Raw genomic sequence first — 15,751 nt, forward strand, 5'->3', positions numbered from 1 at the left:
CTGTGACCCTTTGCCTCTGTAATAACACAATGGAATCTGGTTTTCTGACTTGTTCTAACCAAAATCCATGGAATTCATTCATGTGAGCATACATGATATCATATTTTAAAACAAATTTCTCCGGAGGAGTCATATTTTTTTTCCTCCTTTTCTTTCTGTGGCAATGGTAGGGCCAGCAATATAAGACTGGGCCACATCAGATACTCCAGAGCACCAAGATGTAGGGCCCAAGGTTTCAGATCGACATGTCGGAAACTTCTAGAGACAGATTACTGAGGAAAATTCGTGGGAGGTTTATCTGAGCTAGGAAGCTAAATCCCTCACTGTCTTAGCAAGGGTGTCAGTGAGGTGACAAAACAGGGATGGGGGAGTCACAGTGCCCAGCCTCTTAAAGGAGAAGCCCTTTTCTTGTCTTTTTTTAATTGAGGTAACTTTCACATAACATGGGTTTAACCACTTTAAAGTGTACATTCGGCGGCATTAGTACATTCACAATGTCATGCAACCATCACCTCTATCTGGTTCTGAAATGTTTTCATTGGAAAAGGGAAACCCCACACCCAGTAGCAGTCACCCTCCCATCCCCCACCCCACCCCAAGCCCTTGAGAGAAGCCCTATTTTGCACAAGATTTCTGAGCGCCGGGGTTGGCATTAGGAATATTTTTTTCTCAAGGGCTTTGAGGCATGAAGGAAAGAGCATGTGTGGGCTTTAGGGCCAGACACGGCCACGTTCCAAAGCCAGCTTTGTCGCTTATCTGTGTGACCCTGGGCTAGTTGCTTAATCTCTCCAAGCCTCAAGACGGGGGTAATATCTACTTCACAGTCAGTGTTGAAATATCTGGAAAGGAATCTTTCTTCAGAATTGAAACTCAGGTATCATGGCTGCTGGTCCTTGGGTATGTCAAGGGGGAGCCCTCCACCCTCCAGGGTCTCCGTGCAGGGCTCCCGGAAGCTTAACTTGGTCCTGATGTCCTTCCATTAGCCTTTAGCAACAGAAAAGGCCTGGGGACTTACATCTGAGCATATTTCAGGACATCAGCCTCTACTTCCAATACTTAATATCATGCTTGGCTCGTAGATACTTAAGAATGAATAAGCACATGGGGCAGTCGTGACCCACTCAGGCAATTCTGGAGACATGTTGGGAACTGAGTCTGCGTGTTACTCGTGGGTCGTAACTGTAGTTCTGTGGGAACCATGGGGACCTGAAAGGGCAGGTGGGAATAGCCTTTTGGGGTTAGCAAGCAACATTATTCCTTTGGACTCACTGCCTCTTAAACTCTTCCGCTGGAGGATCATGACGGCGGAGGAGAGTGAGTGGGAACCCTGGGCATGGGCCGAGTTTATCCTGTGGGCTTGTGTACCCTCAGAAGTACCCCAATCTGAGAGACGCCGTGGGAAAGTCACTGGGCTCCCGACCCTTCCCTGAGGCGCAGGAACACACCCTCCTACATCCTCAGGACACTCACCGTAGGCATTGGTCATTACTGGTCGTGGTGGGTTCTGTGCTTTTCTGAGTTGTAGTCTGTGAACTCCATAAATGGATTCCGAAGGTCGAGGACAATCTGGTTCTGGGATTTCTGGCTGGAGGAGCCGAGCCAACATACTGAGGGCCTCTTGAATGCCTAGGAGCGACAAGTTCTGATCTCCTGCGTTCAGCCAAGACATTTGTTTCCAGTTCCAATGGTCAGACATAACTGACCTGCTTAAGCAAATCCTAGCAAGAGGAGAGGTTCCAGGAGTGAGGACAAGCTAGAGCCTGTTTCTGTAATGCTGGTAAAGTCCCAGGAATGTCGTTCTGGGGCCTGGGGAAGCTTTAGGGGCCAGCAAAGCCGTGACTCTTTCAGAAGACATGGTTTGCTGGGCTTCAGAGGTTCAGGAAGAGCAGGCATGGGTTTCTTACAGATGGGGTAGGAAGGGGTGTGGAAGGCTCGGCTAGATCCCAGGTCAGGGCACTGCCAGTGTGAGTTTTGGAGTTCTCGTTTATTAGAGTTCCCCCAAATCTTGTCAAAATTCAATAATAACCTCCTCACTATTTGCCAGCAGGTAAGTCACGGCCCAGTGATGGCTCATTAGCCAGAAGTCTGAGTAAGACAGCCTCACTAGCCCTCTTGAAAGCTCTTTGCATCACACAATGAATCAGAGATGTCATCGGTGATGGTAGAACCCCTTCCCACGCCTTGGGCCCATCTCTGCAGACCACCTCCAGGAGAGGGGAGCCAGGGGCCCTGATGACCCATGGGCCTTAGTTTTCCCACTTGTGAGCAAAAGTGACCCTAGACCTTCTGCTAGTGAGGGGAACTTGTTTTTCTTTCTCCCTGTCTCTCTTTTTTGCTCTATCAGTGGACTTCTGGAGAAACGTGGGCTTTTCTTGTTCCTCTGGTGATAGGTCGGCCTTGGCACCTGTTCTGGGAGTTGTCCCTGCGGGTTTGTGTAATGGGACATCTTCTGGAAAGCAGGGAGGCGGTGAAGGAAGGCACACAGTACTGCGTGGGTGTGAGAAGAGGGGGAAACCTAAGACCTTAGACGGGGAGGCTATCCACTCTGGGACCGGATGTTCAGTCGGGAGGGCTGCAGGCGAGATGGGGAGTGATAAGAAAGAAGCTAAACATACAGGTCAGCCCTGGTCGATAAGCCCTGGTCAGAGATTTGGACTTTTTTCTAACAGAAGTGAGAAATCTGAATCAGTTTTAAGTATCAAAGGGGCATGATCGGACTTGCCGTGAAAGACCCCTGTGGCTGCATTGTGGGAATGGCTGGCAGTCTGCGTGGGGATAACGGCCGTGGAGTCAAGTGAAATAGACAGATAGGCCTCAGTAATGACTGAACAGGGCGAGGCAGAGAGAAACCCAGAGTCACTTTTTGTCTTGGGCAAACAGTGGTGTCTTAGCAGAGAGAAGGAAGAGGGCGTGCAGGAGCGGGCAGAGGGGATACGATGGGTTTAGGTTTGGTTATTCTGAGTCTGAGAAACTTGTGTGACACAGACAAGGTTGTCCAGTCAGCAGCTGGAGAGAGAGCTCTGGTTAGAGACATCGGTCTGCGGGCCGTTGGCCCCCAGGTGGTGAGTGAAGCCGAGGGGCAGCTGAGCTACCTTGAGGAGAGTGAGGAGATCCTGGGACAGAGGCGAGGGAGGCGCTGGGCCGAGGAAGGAGAGCCGGTGGAGGAGACTGAGAAGAGGGAGCGGGATGGAAGGAGGAAAACCAGGGGGGTACAGCGTCATAGCCGCCAGGGCAGGAGCGTGTTTCAAAAGAGGAGAAAGTGGGTGACAGTGGTAAATGCTTCCAAGAGGCCACAAGCAGAGTCCGTTGGATTTTACAACGTGGGACCCTCAGGAACGATCTTGGTGAGCACACTGGTGTGGCAGAGGTGACACAGATGTAAGCTGAGACGTCAGCAAGTGGAGAAAAGCACTCAGGACCCTTCCAGAAGTCTGGCTGTGAAGTGAAGGCAACAGCGCTTGCCTTGGGGGCGTGGAGTTGAGGGCATCACAGACAGGACAGACTTCATCAGTTTATATGTCGATGGGAAGGACCTATTAGAGAGCGGAGATTGGCCAGTCCCCATGGAGGACATTTGGGTGAAAGTTTCCACTTATGCTCTAACAACTGCACAGCCTTGTATATACATCCTTACGCATTTGTCCAATACTTTCCTTGGAATAAATTCCCAGAAGTGGAACTACTGGGTCAAAAAGCTATATACATTTTAAATTTAGTTATATATTATCAAATTGCCCTCCACATGGGGCCGGCCAGTGCACACGTTCCACTTGGGCGGCCCAGGGTTCACCAATTCGGATCCCAGGTGCAGACATGGCACCACTTGGCGTGCCATGCTGTGGCAGGCGCCCCACATAGAAAGTAGAGGAAGATGCGCACGGATGTTAGCTCAGGACCAAGCTTCCTCAGCAAAAAGAGGAGGACTGGCAGCAGATGTTAGCTCAGAGCTAATCTTCCTCAAAAAAAAAAAAAAAATTGCCCCCCACAAACTTGGAACCAATTTAGGCAACTATTTCCTGGTAATGACATCCTCATAAACTTTGAATATTGTCCACTTTTAAGATCTTTGTCAATATGACTGACCCAAAATACTACTCATTGCTATTTTATATTGCATTTCTTTGGTTTCTAATGAGATTGGGCATCTTTTCCCATGTCACTGACTATTTTTATTTCTTGAATTACCTGTTCATACCCATTGTCCATTTTCCTATTGGGATGACAGACTCTTTTCATTGGTTTGTGAGAACTCTCCACTAAGGATATTAATTGTAACATATTTTTACCTATAAATCTGTTGTTTCTCATTTATCTTTCTTTTTTTTTAAGATTTAAAAAAAAAATTTCTCCCTTTCCTCCCCAAAGCCCCCTGGCAAATAGTTGTATATATTTTTAGTTGTGGATCCTTCTAGTTGTGGCGTATGGGATGCCACCTCAACATGGCCTTATGAACGGTGCCATGTCCTCGCCCAGGATCTGAGCCGATGAAACCCAGGGCTGCCGAAGCGGAGCCCATGAACTTAACCACTGGGCCATAAGGCTGGCCTCTGTCATTTATCTTTACTTATGATGTTTTTCCCTAAGAAAGTTGAAACTCGTTGGGTAGGCATCTCTGTCATTCCTTCCCCTTGGTTTAGAACCTGGTGCTTTTTTTTTTTTTTTTTTTGGCTGAAGAAGATTAGCCCTGAGCTAACATCTGTTGCCAGTCTTCCTCTATTTTGACTTGAGGAAGATTTAGATCTGAGCTAACATCTGTGCCAATGTTCCCTCACTTTATATGTGGGTTGCTGCCACAGCATGGCTGACAAGTGGTGTAGGTCCATGTCCGGGATCTGAACCTGTGAACCTGGGCCACCGAAGCGGAACATGCCGAACTTAACCACTGTGCCACGGCACCGGCCTCTAGAACCTGGTGCCTTTGCTCAGCTCTGGCAGCTGAGCAACCTCACCTTTTGACTGGCAAGAGTTTCACCATATTTCATTTTTTTCTACCCTTCTCTTCTTTTCTAATTGGGGTCCACAGTTTCTGCAGATGGAAAAAAAGCCAATGTACTTCTTGTGCTGTTTTCTCTGGTGTCTTTGAAGCTTTTCTGGGGTGAGCAGGCAGACTGTGGGTTGGCTTTCCTTGGAGTCTGGCTGCACAACTTTGACATGGAGGACTGGCAAAAGCCATGCCATTCAGTCCTGGGGGTGAGGTCCCAGGAGGGACAGTTTCTACTCCCTCCAGAGAGTTCCCAAAGTACAGGTTAGGCCTCAACCTGTGCTCAGTGCCCCGGGGGAAGGCCTGGCCATCCTGGACACTGCCTTCTAGAGAAAGCAGTATCATGAACCCTCATGGACCCATGATTGTTTTTATTCTCCCAGGACTCGGGAAGTGATGGGTGTCACCTGTCAGGAAACTGTCTCTTGTTGCCGCTTTGCAATTCTCGACTGCTTTCCCTTCTCACTGTCCCTCCCTTGTCTTCTGATGACCCTGGTGCTTGGATTACAGACTGAGGTTAGATATCGTCAGAAAATGTGATCTGCATCGTTGGGAGAAAAGACATCAGAGGTTAGCGTGTGGGAGAAGAGGAGAAGAGTAATTTTCACTGTATTGTACCTGGACAACAGTAGAGAAAATCACGTGATGAGCCCTCATGTACTCATCCTCTAGCTTCAACAGTTTTTAATTCATAGCCAGTTTTTTGTTTTTTTGAGGAAGATTAGCCCTGAGCTAACATCTGCTGCCAATCCTCCTCTTTTTTTTTTTTTTTTTTTTTTTTTTGCTGAGGAAGACTGGCCCTGAGCTAACATCCATGCCCATCTTCCTCTGCTTTATATGTGGGACACCTACCACAGCATGGCTTGCTGAGTGGTGCCGTGTCCGTACCCAGGATCTGAACCAGTGAAACCCGGGCTGTGGAAGCAGAACATGTGAACTTAATCACTGGGCTGGCCCCCATGGCCAGTTTTGTTTCATCAATATCTCACACACTTGTTTCTGAATTATTCTGAAGCAAATTCCAAACATCACAAAATTTCATCATCTGCAAATATTTCACTATGCATCTCTTAAAGATTAAAAAGACATCGCCCCAAGACCATTACCACATCTGAAAAAATAACAGTAGGGGAAGACAGTTTTTATGCTGATGGAACATAGTATAAGGAGTAGGAAGATCTGGATTTTCTTTGTTTTTTTTCTGAGGAAGATTGGCCCTGAGCTAACATCTGTGCCAATCTTCCTCTATTTTGTATGTGAGTTGCCACCAGTGCATGGCCACTGATGAGCAGTGGAGGTCTGCACCCAGAAACCGAACCCAGGCCACTGAAGCCAAACTTAACCACTATGCCACAGGGCCAGCCCATGAGATCTGGTTTTTTAATTCTAATTTACTGTACAAGAACTCAGGCAAGACAGTTAACTTTCCCATACCTCAGTAGTTACTTTCATGAAGAAATGGGAGTCTTTGCCTCAAATTAATAACATTGGTCATATTTACAGAAAGGCTTTCTTTACTAAAAAGTTGCTTTTTTTTTTTTGCTGAGGAAGATTAGCCCTGAGCTAACATCTGTGCCAATCTTCCTCTATTTTGTACATGGGTCACCACCACAGCATGGCTGGTACACAGCGTGGTGTATGTCTGCCCCCAGGAACCAAACCCATGAACCCAGGCTGCCAAAGCAGAGCGCATAGAATTTAACCACTACACCACGGGGCTGGCCCATAAAATGTTTGTTAAAGAATAGTTTTATGTTTTGAGCTCTCAAAGTGTCTTTATCTAGCACTTTACTTATCTGTGTAACTAAGGTAGGGAAAGGTGAGGGGTATTTTTCAGATACAGAAATGGAGGGCCAACATGACTGAGTTACTCGTTCGCATTTGTAGGAGGTCAGGGACAGACTTCCAGAGTCAGAGTTAGAAAGGGCTCTCGAGGGAGGCAGGACTCCTGCAAAGAGAGGAGCATGAAAAGAGGGCCCCCCAACACTCTCCTCTGCGTGCACCCTCACCTCAGGGGAGAATGAGAGGGGCAGAGGCAGCCCTCTGGGGCATGCTCGCTGTGCCCGCTGCTAACCAGGCAGGCAGCGTGGGGCTGGAGCGTCCCTGGGACAGTGACTCAGGCTGCCCCACACCTCCTATGCCTGGTAGATTTGGCACATCGTCGATAACACTGATTGAATAGAAATTAAAAAAAAGAACACAACAGAACAACAAAAGAGGGGAAAACAAAAGAGCAGGAAGAGCCTTGACATTTTAGTGCTAAGGTGGAACCTGGAGATCTTTTTGCAGTTGAGGAAACTGAGGTCCAGACAGGAGAAGGGCCTTTGCTAAAGTGGCGTGAACCAGAGCTGGCAGGCCTCCGCACAGAGTCTCCCCAGCCTCTGAACTCTAACTGGTTCTCTTTGGAGTGACTAGGGTGATCAAAAGCCACCAGAGAAGAAGGGGAGGGGGCATGGGAAACGCTCAGCCTGTCCCAGCCACTTTGGTGACCTGGGTCCCTGGCAATCTTGCCTTGAGCCTCTCCACAGGCTTTCCTGAGATTCCCCCCTCCCCCAAAAAATTCTGGCCTCAGAGGGGTGAGAGGCGGGTTTTGAGTACTTCCTAAGGGCCAGTGTCTTTGCCATTGAGTAAAAGTTTTTGCTTTGTCTGAGATTAATGCTATCTTTTTATTTCACATTTGCATTGGCCACCCCATTCATTTTCAACCTTTTGGGGTCATTTTGTTTTAGGTGAGTCTCCTGTAAGCAAGCTGTAATTTAACTCTCATTTTTACCCCATTCTGAGTCTCTGCCTTTTCATTAGGGGAACTTAAACCATTGATAATTATTGCCATAACTGATCTATATGTGGTCTGCCTTCCCCAAACCCATTACCCCAACCTAATCATGAGAAAAACATCAGGTAAATCCCAGTTGAGGGATATTCTACCAAATATCTGGCCAGTGTTTCTCAAAACTGTCAAAGTCAACAAAAACAAGGAAAGTCTGAGAAACCATCACAACCAAGAAGGGCCTAAGGAGATATGGTGACTAAGTGTAATGTGGTACCCTGGATAAGATTCTGGAACAGAAAAAGGACATTAGGTTAAAACTAAAGAACTCTGAATAAAATACGGACTTTAGTTTTGTTTTTTTTTTAAAAAGCTTTTCTGGGCCGGCTCCGTGGCCGAGTGGTTAAGTTCGCGCTCTCCACTGTAGCGGCCCCAGGATTCGGATCCTGGACGCAGACATGGCACCACTCGTCAGGCCATGTTGAGGCAGTGTCCCACATCCCACAACCAGAAGGATCTGCAGCTAAGATATACAACTCTGTACAGGGGGGGTTTGGGGACATAAAGCAGAGGGAAAAAAAAAAAGGAAAAAAGATTGGCAACAGTTGTTAGCCCAGGTGCCAATCCTTAAAAAAAAAAAAAGGAAGATTGGCAACAGCTGTTAGCCCAGGTGCCAATCTTAAGAAGAAAAAAAAAAAGCTTTACCACAAGAAAAGTCTAGGCCAAAATGGCTTCACTGGTGCATTCTACCTAACATTTAAGGAAAATATACTGTCAATTCTACACAAAATCTTCCAGGAAATAACAGATGAAGAAATGCTTCCCATATTAAACAAATTAACTGTAAAAGAACCATAAACCTAAATATAAGAGCTAAAACTATAATAACCTAAAAAAAAAAAAAAATAGAAGAAAATTTTAGTGACTTTGAGTTACGAAAAGATTTCTTGACTCCACAAAATGGAATGAACTCTAAAAGAAAATAATTAATAAATTGGACTTCATTAAAATTCAAAATGTTTTCTTCTTGAATAACACCGATGATAAAATGAGATGTCAAGACTGAGAGAAAATATTTGTGAAACATATATCCATCAAGGGACTTGTACATGTAATATATAAAGAACTCTTACAACTCACTTAGATGAAGACGAAAATCCAGTAAAAAGTTGGCAAAATATTCCAAAAGACACTTCACCAAAGAATATTTATGGGTCGCAAATAAGACCCTTCATCAAGGATTTTACATATATATATATACACACACACACACAAACACATATATATATCAAATAATATCATTGGTCATTAGGGAAATGCAAATTGAAACCACAATGAGATGCCACTATATCCACTACAATAACTAAAATTAAAAAGACTGAAAATATCAAGTGTTGACAAGGATGTGGAGCAACTGAAACTCTTATGCCCTGCTGGTGGGAATGCAACACGGTCCAGCCACTTCAGAAACCAGTTTGGAAGTTCTTATAAACTTAAGCATAGATTTACCATACAACCCAGCAATTCCACTCCTTGGCATTTGCTCAAAAGAGAAGAACGTATTTGTCCATATAAAGGCTTGTACATAATGTTCATGACAGCGTCATTCATAACAGCCCCAAACTGGAAATAATGCAAATGTCCAGCAACTGGTGAATGGAAAAACTAATTGTGGTATATCCATACAATGGAATAGTACTCAGCAGTGAAAAGGAACAAATTACTGCTACAGGCAACAATATGGATGAATCTCAAAAGCTTTATGCTAAGTGAAAGAAGTCAGACACAAACAACTACATATTGTATAATTCCATTTATATGAAATTCTAGGACAGGCAAAACCATAGTGATAGAAAACGCATCAGTGGTTGCCAGAGGCTGGGGTAGGAGGAGAAATTTGACTGCAAAGAGGTACAGGGAAACTTTTGGCGAAGATGTGGCAATGTTCTGTAATGTGATTGTGGTAGTGGTTACGTTACTATATGTCTTTGTGAAAACACAAAATAGGTCACTTAAAAATAGTGAATTTTCTTGTATGTAAATTTTACTTCCGTAAAGCCAGCACAGAACCAAGGAGCTCTCAAAAGAAGCCCTCAGTGGATTCCCACTAAGAGGCCAAATGTATTTTTCCCTGCCCTTGTGTGTAATGAAAGTCCTACCTCTTCCAGATGATAGGGGCAGATACTCCCATTGGGATGGTGACTTATTTTCTTGCTGATCTGTTGACATGAGGATCCCAGAGTGATCAGGAACAAACCATAGCTTGTATCTCAGTGGGACTCTTGCTGAGTCTTCTGGTAGCAGCGTTCTGCCTCCGGGAACCAGGATGTCTCAACCCACATTGCTTGGAGTTCCAGGGTTTGGTTGCACAAATTCCTCAAGCTGGGTCATTTGGAGTCGTGGTAAGTAGGGCCTCCCATACTTCTACCCCTCGATCCTTGGACCCATGTATTCTACCTATTGAGAACACAGCGCCTCATAAAGGTCAATGATTTAGAGTGTATGCTGCGCCCTGGAGGATGGCACCCCATCCTCATAGGCTACTGCTACAAGCTAGTAACTCAGCTGTACCTTTAAAAGGCTGTTCTATCACTGTGTCAGGCTACCACCCTCTAGGCAGTGCCCTATGTGCCACGGCCAGTGGATTCCATGGTCAGGTGCCCACTGCCACACCTCCTTTGCCCCATTGTATGTTCCTTAGTCCCCTGCTAGATAACGTGGGCTCTTGTGGCAGTGGATTGAATCTGTTAGCCCTCAGATAACATTGCTGGGTGAGGCTCTGTGGGCAGGAAAGTCCCCAATATGTGTGTCAGTCATGATCAAGATAAATTGCTAACCCTCTCAAGGTGGAAGAAGTCCAATGTAATCAACTTGCCACCAAGGGGCTGGTTGGTGTCCTCAGGGATAGCGCCATATCAGAGGCTCAGCTTTGGTCTCTGGACAGTAGTATGCTGGCAAATGTTTAACCACCTGCTCTCTGAGCAGGGGGAGAGACATGCGGGAGCTCTAACTGTAGCATCTGTTGGTCTCGGTGTTGTAAATACTCCTACTGTGGCCAATTTCAGGCTACCAACACGATGTCAACTGACACCAAGTTCCTGAAAAGTTGACAGTTGACTGTCTCAAGCCAGTACAGGCTGGTTCCAGCACACTTGTCTCTGCCAGCAGGCTGGATATTCAGCAGTGGCAGTAGAGGGTAAGACGTGAGCCCACACTGTTGAACTCATCTGTAACCTCCATCTTGGCCACCATGGCTACTCCGCTCATGCACAACTGTGTCAGCACTGGAATGGCTGTTGACAGAGGCTGGGTGACATGAACTGGCTGAGTTGCAACTCAGAGTTTGGTGTTTGGCGCCTGTTCCATGGAGGATGCTCCCTGGTGGACAATGACATGAGATACAAAGGTACACTACCACTACCACAGGCTCTCCCACATGCCTCTTCCCCTGATCTCTTTGTCCCTGATCTTTCAGTGTTTCCCCTCCACTCCTAGACCCTGCAACCAACTAGCCAACCCATTCACCACTGTCCATGAGTTTATATATATTCTTATCCAGGGTCACTTGTCTTTCCACATGGCATGAAGTTGTGGCCATTGGGAGGATTTCCCCTCACCACTGTCTGGAGAAGTCATCAGTCACTGTCCTAAAAATCCTCTGTGCTCTGCCTATGCATGCCTCCCTCCCTCTAAGGCCTGGCAACCACTGATATTTTTACTGTTTCCATCATTTTGCCTTTTCCAGAATGTCATATAGTTGGAATCATACAGTATGTAGCTTTTTCAAATTGGCTTCTTTCACTTAGTAATATGCACTGAAGTTTCTTCCATGTCTTTTCATGGCTTGATAGCTCATTGCTTTTTAGTGCTGAATAATATTCCATTGTCTGGATGGACCACAGTTTATTTATCCATTCACCTACTGAAGGACATCTTGATTGCTTGCAAGTTTTGGCAATTAAGAATAAAGCTGCTATAAACATCCGTATGCAGGTTTTTGAGTGAACATCTGTCGAACTGGGCCTTTGACTCTTGATAGGATTTCTCTCCCATCCTTTGAAACAAATATGTCTTGCGAAGGCCTCCAATATGCTTGCCACTTTTGTTCACTGATATAGTGGATCCATTCCACAGAATGTCCAAATGGTCCACATCCTTTCAGTCTATATTATGACAGAGGAGAAGAGTTACCATAGCCCTGGGGCAAGGCCACAGTGTATGCTGTGTCCATCCCTTGTGAATGTGAACACTTTCCGGTCCTCCTTCCTGATAGTAATAGAAAAGAGCTCATCCACCATATCAATGGCTGCATTCACATACCTGAACCGGGATGACTCCTTAGAGTTGACGTGAATTGAAGCAAGAGGACTGGGCTTCTGCCTCGCTGCCTCAACCTGTCAATGGGTTCAGGCTGCTCCAGAGAGGGGACCTCAACTTGGGTGAAGCAGCTTCTTTCAGATGAGGGCAATTCCTGGGGAGAGACTCAGCTATGAACAGCCCACACTACTGGCGGCTGAGAGAATGAGTGCTTTGGTTCTGAAGGGGAAAAATCTAAGCTGGATCCCACAGCATCCGCTACAGATATTAGTCGATCGAGTGGAGATGTGGAGCAGGCAGGTGATTAAATGAGTCTGGAGTCCGGAGAGAGATCTGACCGGAAACAGAAAGGTGGGAAAGCATGCAGCCAGGAGCAGTGGTGGTGACGGCAGTGGTGGTGGCGCCAGTGGGACTGCGGGCAAGTGAAAGGCCTTGCGATGCTGAGCCTGCTGCCCGCCCTGGAGACATAGAGATGGGTACTGAGATCAGCTGCAAGATCCAGAGTGCCATTAAGGGGAAGTTGCAAGAATTAGGAGCTTATGTTGGCTTCCTGGAATATTAGATAAACCGTGCTCTGTTACAACTGCCCCTTCTTGTCTAGAGTCTGCTGATACCAACATCTTCGATATCACGTGCCTTCCAACAAGAGCGGTTTCAGTCGGGGAGATGAGAGAAGGCATGGAGCTGCAATGCCACCCCTTGCAGTTTCTAGCACTAGACCTGAAAAAAGAGACTCCAGAGTTTCTACAAGTTCACGGGAGCAGAAAACCACTAATGTGAGACAGGCTTAGGACGACGGAGCTGCAACCTGACTAATGTCAACAGGGAAGACACTGAGGGAGTGAGCGCCCTCTGAAGATGTGACAGATGTTAAGCCAGAACCAGATGATCTCATTGATGAAGAAGCTCAAGTTTGTGCAGGAGAATCCCTTATCTCAGAAAAAACCTACTGGGACACTTACATGTCCTTCTTTTCGCCCTTCCACTGAAATTTATCGACTACCTGCAAGTGGAAATGCAGACAGTGGTGCTCATTGAAACGGGTTGCAATTTCAACAGCAGCCAAACAGGATTCACACTGCCAAGCAACTCGAGATACAGAACAGCCGGGTATGTGGAACAGGATGTTTGTGTGAACCAGAAGTGCTTAACCACTTAGAGGAGACTTACAGACTCTTCTTCCAAAATGACTCAGAAAAAACAAGTATTGAGGAAGAAAAGTTTCAGAAGAGAAAGTTGCCTGTGGTAGGTTCAGTTGTTAAAGTAAAAAAAATTCCACGATGGAGAAGAAGAGAAGGAAGATGGTGATCGTGGGTCCCATACAGGAAGCACCTCCAGCAGTGTGTCAGTGCCAGCAGAGCCCGAAAGGAGACCTTTGCTTCCACCTTGTAAACAAGCGAACAAGAATCTAATTTTGGAGCCAGCCCTGATGGTCCAGTGGTTAGAGTTCCATGCTCCCACTGCTTTAGTGGCCCAGGTACATTTCCTGGTCATGGAACCACACCACGCATCTGTCAATTGCCATGCTGTGGTGGAGGCTCACATAGAAGAACTAGAAACACTTACAACTAGGATATGCAACCATGCACTGGGGCTTTGGGGAGACCAAAAAAAGAGGAAGATTAGCAATAGATGTTAACTCAGGGCGAATCTTCCCCTGCAAAAAAAAAAAAAAAGAATCTAATTTGGAAGGCTACCTCTGAAGTTCAAGAATCTGTAACAAAAACAACTAACTATTCTACTGTCTCCCAGAAACAGACACTTCCAGTTGCTCCCAGAACTTGAACTTCTCAAGAAGAATTGCTAGCAGAAATGGTCCAGGGGCAAAGCAGGACCCCTAGAATAAGTCCCTCCATTAAAGAAGAGGAGACAAAAGGAGAAAATGTGGAAAAAAGCCAAGGGACTCAGCAGAGGCAATTGTTATCCCCACTGCAGTTTGACGCAGTAATGGCAGACACTGCAGACCAGTCCAGACGACTATGACACAGAATCCACGGTCCATGCAGGCACCAGGTCATCTCTTCTGAAGAAGCCAAAGCTGGCTGAGGAGACAGTAGTGGCACCAAACCAAGAGTCGAGATAAAGACTGCAGATACCCTTTGGGTAATTTTGGGACAGCTCATGCAGACACAAGATCTTGTCCAACCAGAGAAACCTGCAAATTCCAAGTTTATAGTGATGCTGGATGTTGTCTCCCCATCCTCCCAGGATGCGTGTCAGGTCAAGAGGAGGAGGTGTGCTTTGAAGGAGTGAAACCCATAAACCAAACAGCAGCCTCAAACAAGGGACTCAAAGGTCTCCTCCACCCACAGCAGCTGCAATTGATCACTTGGCAGCTTGATGACCCACATAGTGGCTTTTCAAATACTGAGATGAGGCAACTGAGTGTGGCACAGAAACCAGAAAAAATTTTGGAGCTGCCTATAAAAATGGGGATGCGTGTGCTTACCATCATCCTGTTTCACCTCGCAAAGACTTCCCCAGTTGCAAGTATGCTGAAAAATGTCTGTTCATCCAAATTGTAAATAGGATGTAAAATGTACTAAAGTAGATTGTCCCTTCATATAAGTAGAAGAATTCCGGTACTGCCTCCAGAACCAGCAGTTATAACACGAGCCCCACCTTCTAGTAGTCAGCTCTGCCATCACTTCCCCGCTTGTAAGAAGATGGAATGTCCCTTCTATCATCCAGAGCGCTGTAGACTGAACACGCAGTGTACAAGACCTGACTTCACGTTTTATCATCTCACGGTTACTGTGCCCCCGTGACGAGCCTTGAAAAGGATTCGACCTCGAACCGGTGAAGGACGCCTAGTCCCACCTGACACAAGATTGTGAAGTTTGAAAGTTTCCATCTACTGATGACAAACACTCTACAGAGCTAGTCAAATCTTTGAAACTTGGAAAGAAAATCCATGAGGGCAGAGACCTTTGTCCTTTTCTTATCTGATGTATTCCAAAAGCTTAGAACATGGTAAGAGCTCAAGAAATATTTGTTGATTAAATTAAATAAAGTTCAGGAGAAGAATGTCCAATATGGAAAAAGGATTCAAAATCATGTCGTGTATCCGGGGAGAATTATTATACGTTACGGACTGAAGGTGTCCCCTCCGAGTTCATATGTTGAACCCCCAACCCCCAAGGGGGATGGTATTGGGAGACAGGCCTTCGAGAAGTAATTAGGTCATGAAGCTGGGGCCAGGTCTGATGGGGTTCGTGCCCTTAGAAGAAGAGACACCGGAGAGCTTGATCTCCCTCTGTCTGTGCACATGCACCCCGGAAATGGGTATGAGGACACAATGAGGAGGTGGCCCCATCTCCAAGCCAGGAAGAGAGCCCTCACCAGAACCCCACCATGCTGGCACCCTCATCTCAGCCTTCCAGTCTCCAGCATTCTGAGAAAACAAACTGGTGCTCTTTTAAGCCGCTCGGTCTCTGCTATACGGTCCTGGCAGCCTGAGCTGACTCATGTATTATGTGTCCTGGGAGAGGCACTGACCCTCCCCCAAGAAAATCTCAGCAGGAAGAGCAAACAAAATTATCAGCAACCAAGAGCAGTCAACTGTTAATTGCAGGTCAGGTCCTGTACAAAACAAATTCCAAAGAGCGAGATGTAGATGACCAGAAGACCCGGTGCGCAGCCCCACCTGTCCTGGGGGAGTGGCGTCATCCTGAGCAAAGTGC

The 15,751-nt window shown here is 46.4% G+C and overlaps 1 pseudogene; it reads left to right on the forward strand.

The window, feature by feature from the left end:
- The first annotated feature begins 12,710 nt into the window (after positions 1-12,710).
- On the forward strand, positions 12,711-15,056 carry LOC106781466 (zinc finger CCCH domain-containing protein 14-like; annotated as a pseudogene).
- The last annotated feature ends 695 nt before the right edge of the window (positions 15,057-15,751 follow it).

This window comes from Equus caballus, chromosome 12 (assembly GCF_041296265.1).
Source record: "Equus caballus isolate H_3958 breed thoroughbred chromosome 12, TB-T2T, whole genome shotgun sequence".
Taxonomy (NCBI): Eukaryota; Metazoa; Chordata; class Mammalia; order Perissodactyla; family Equidae; genus Equus; species Equus caballus.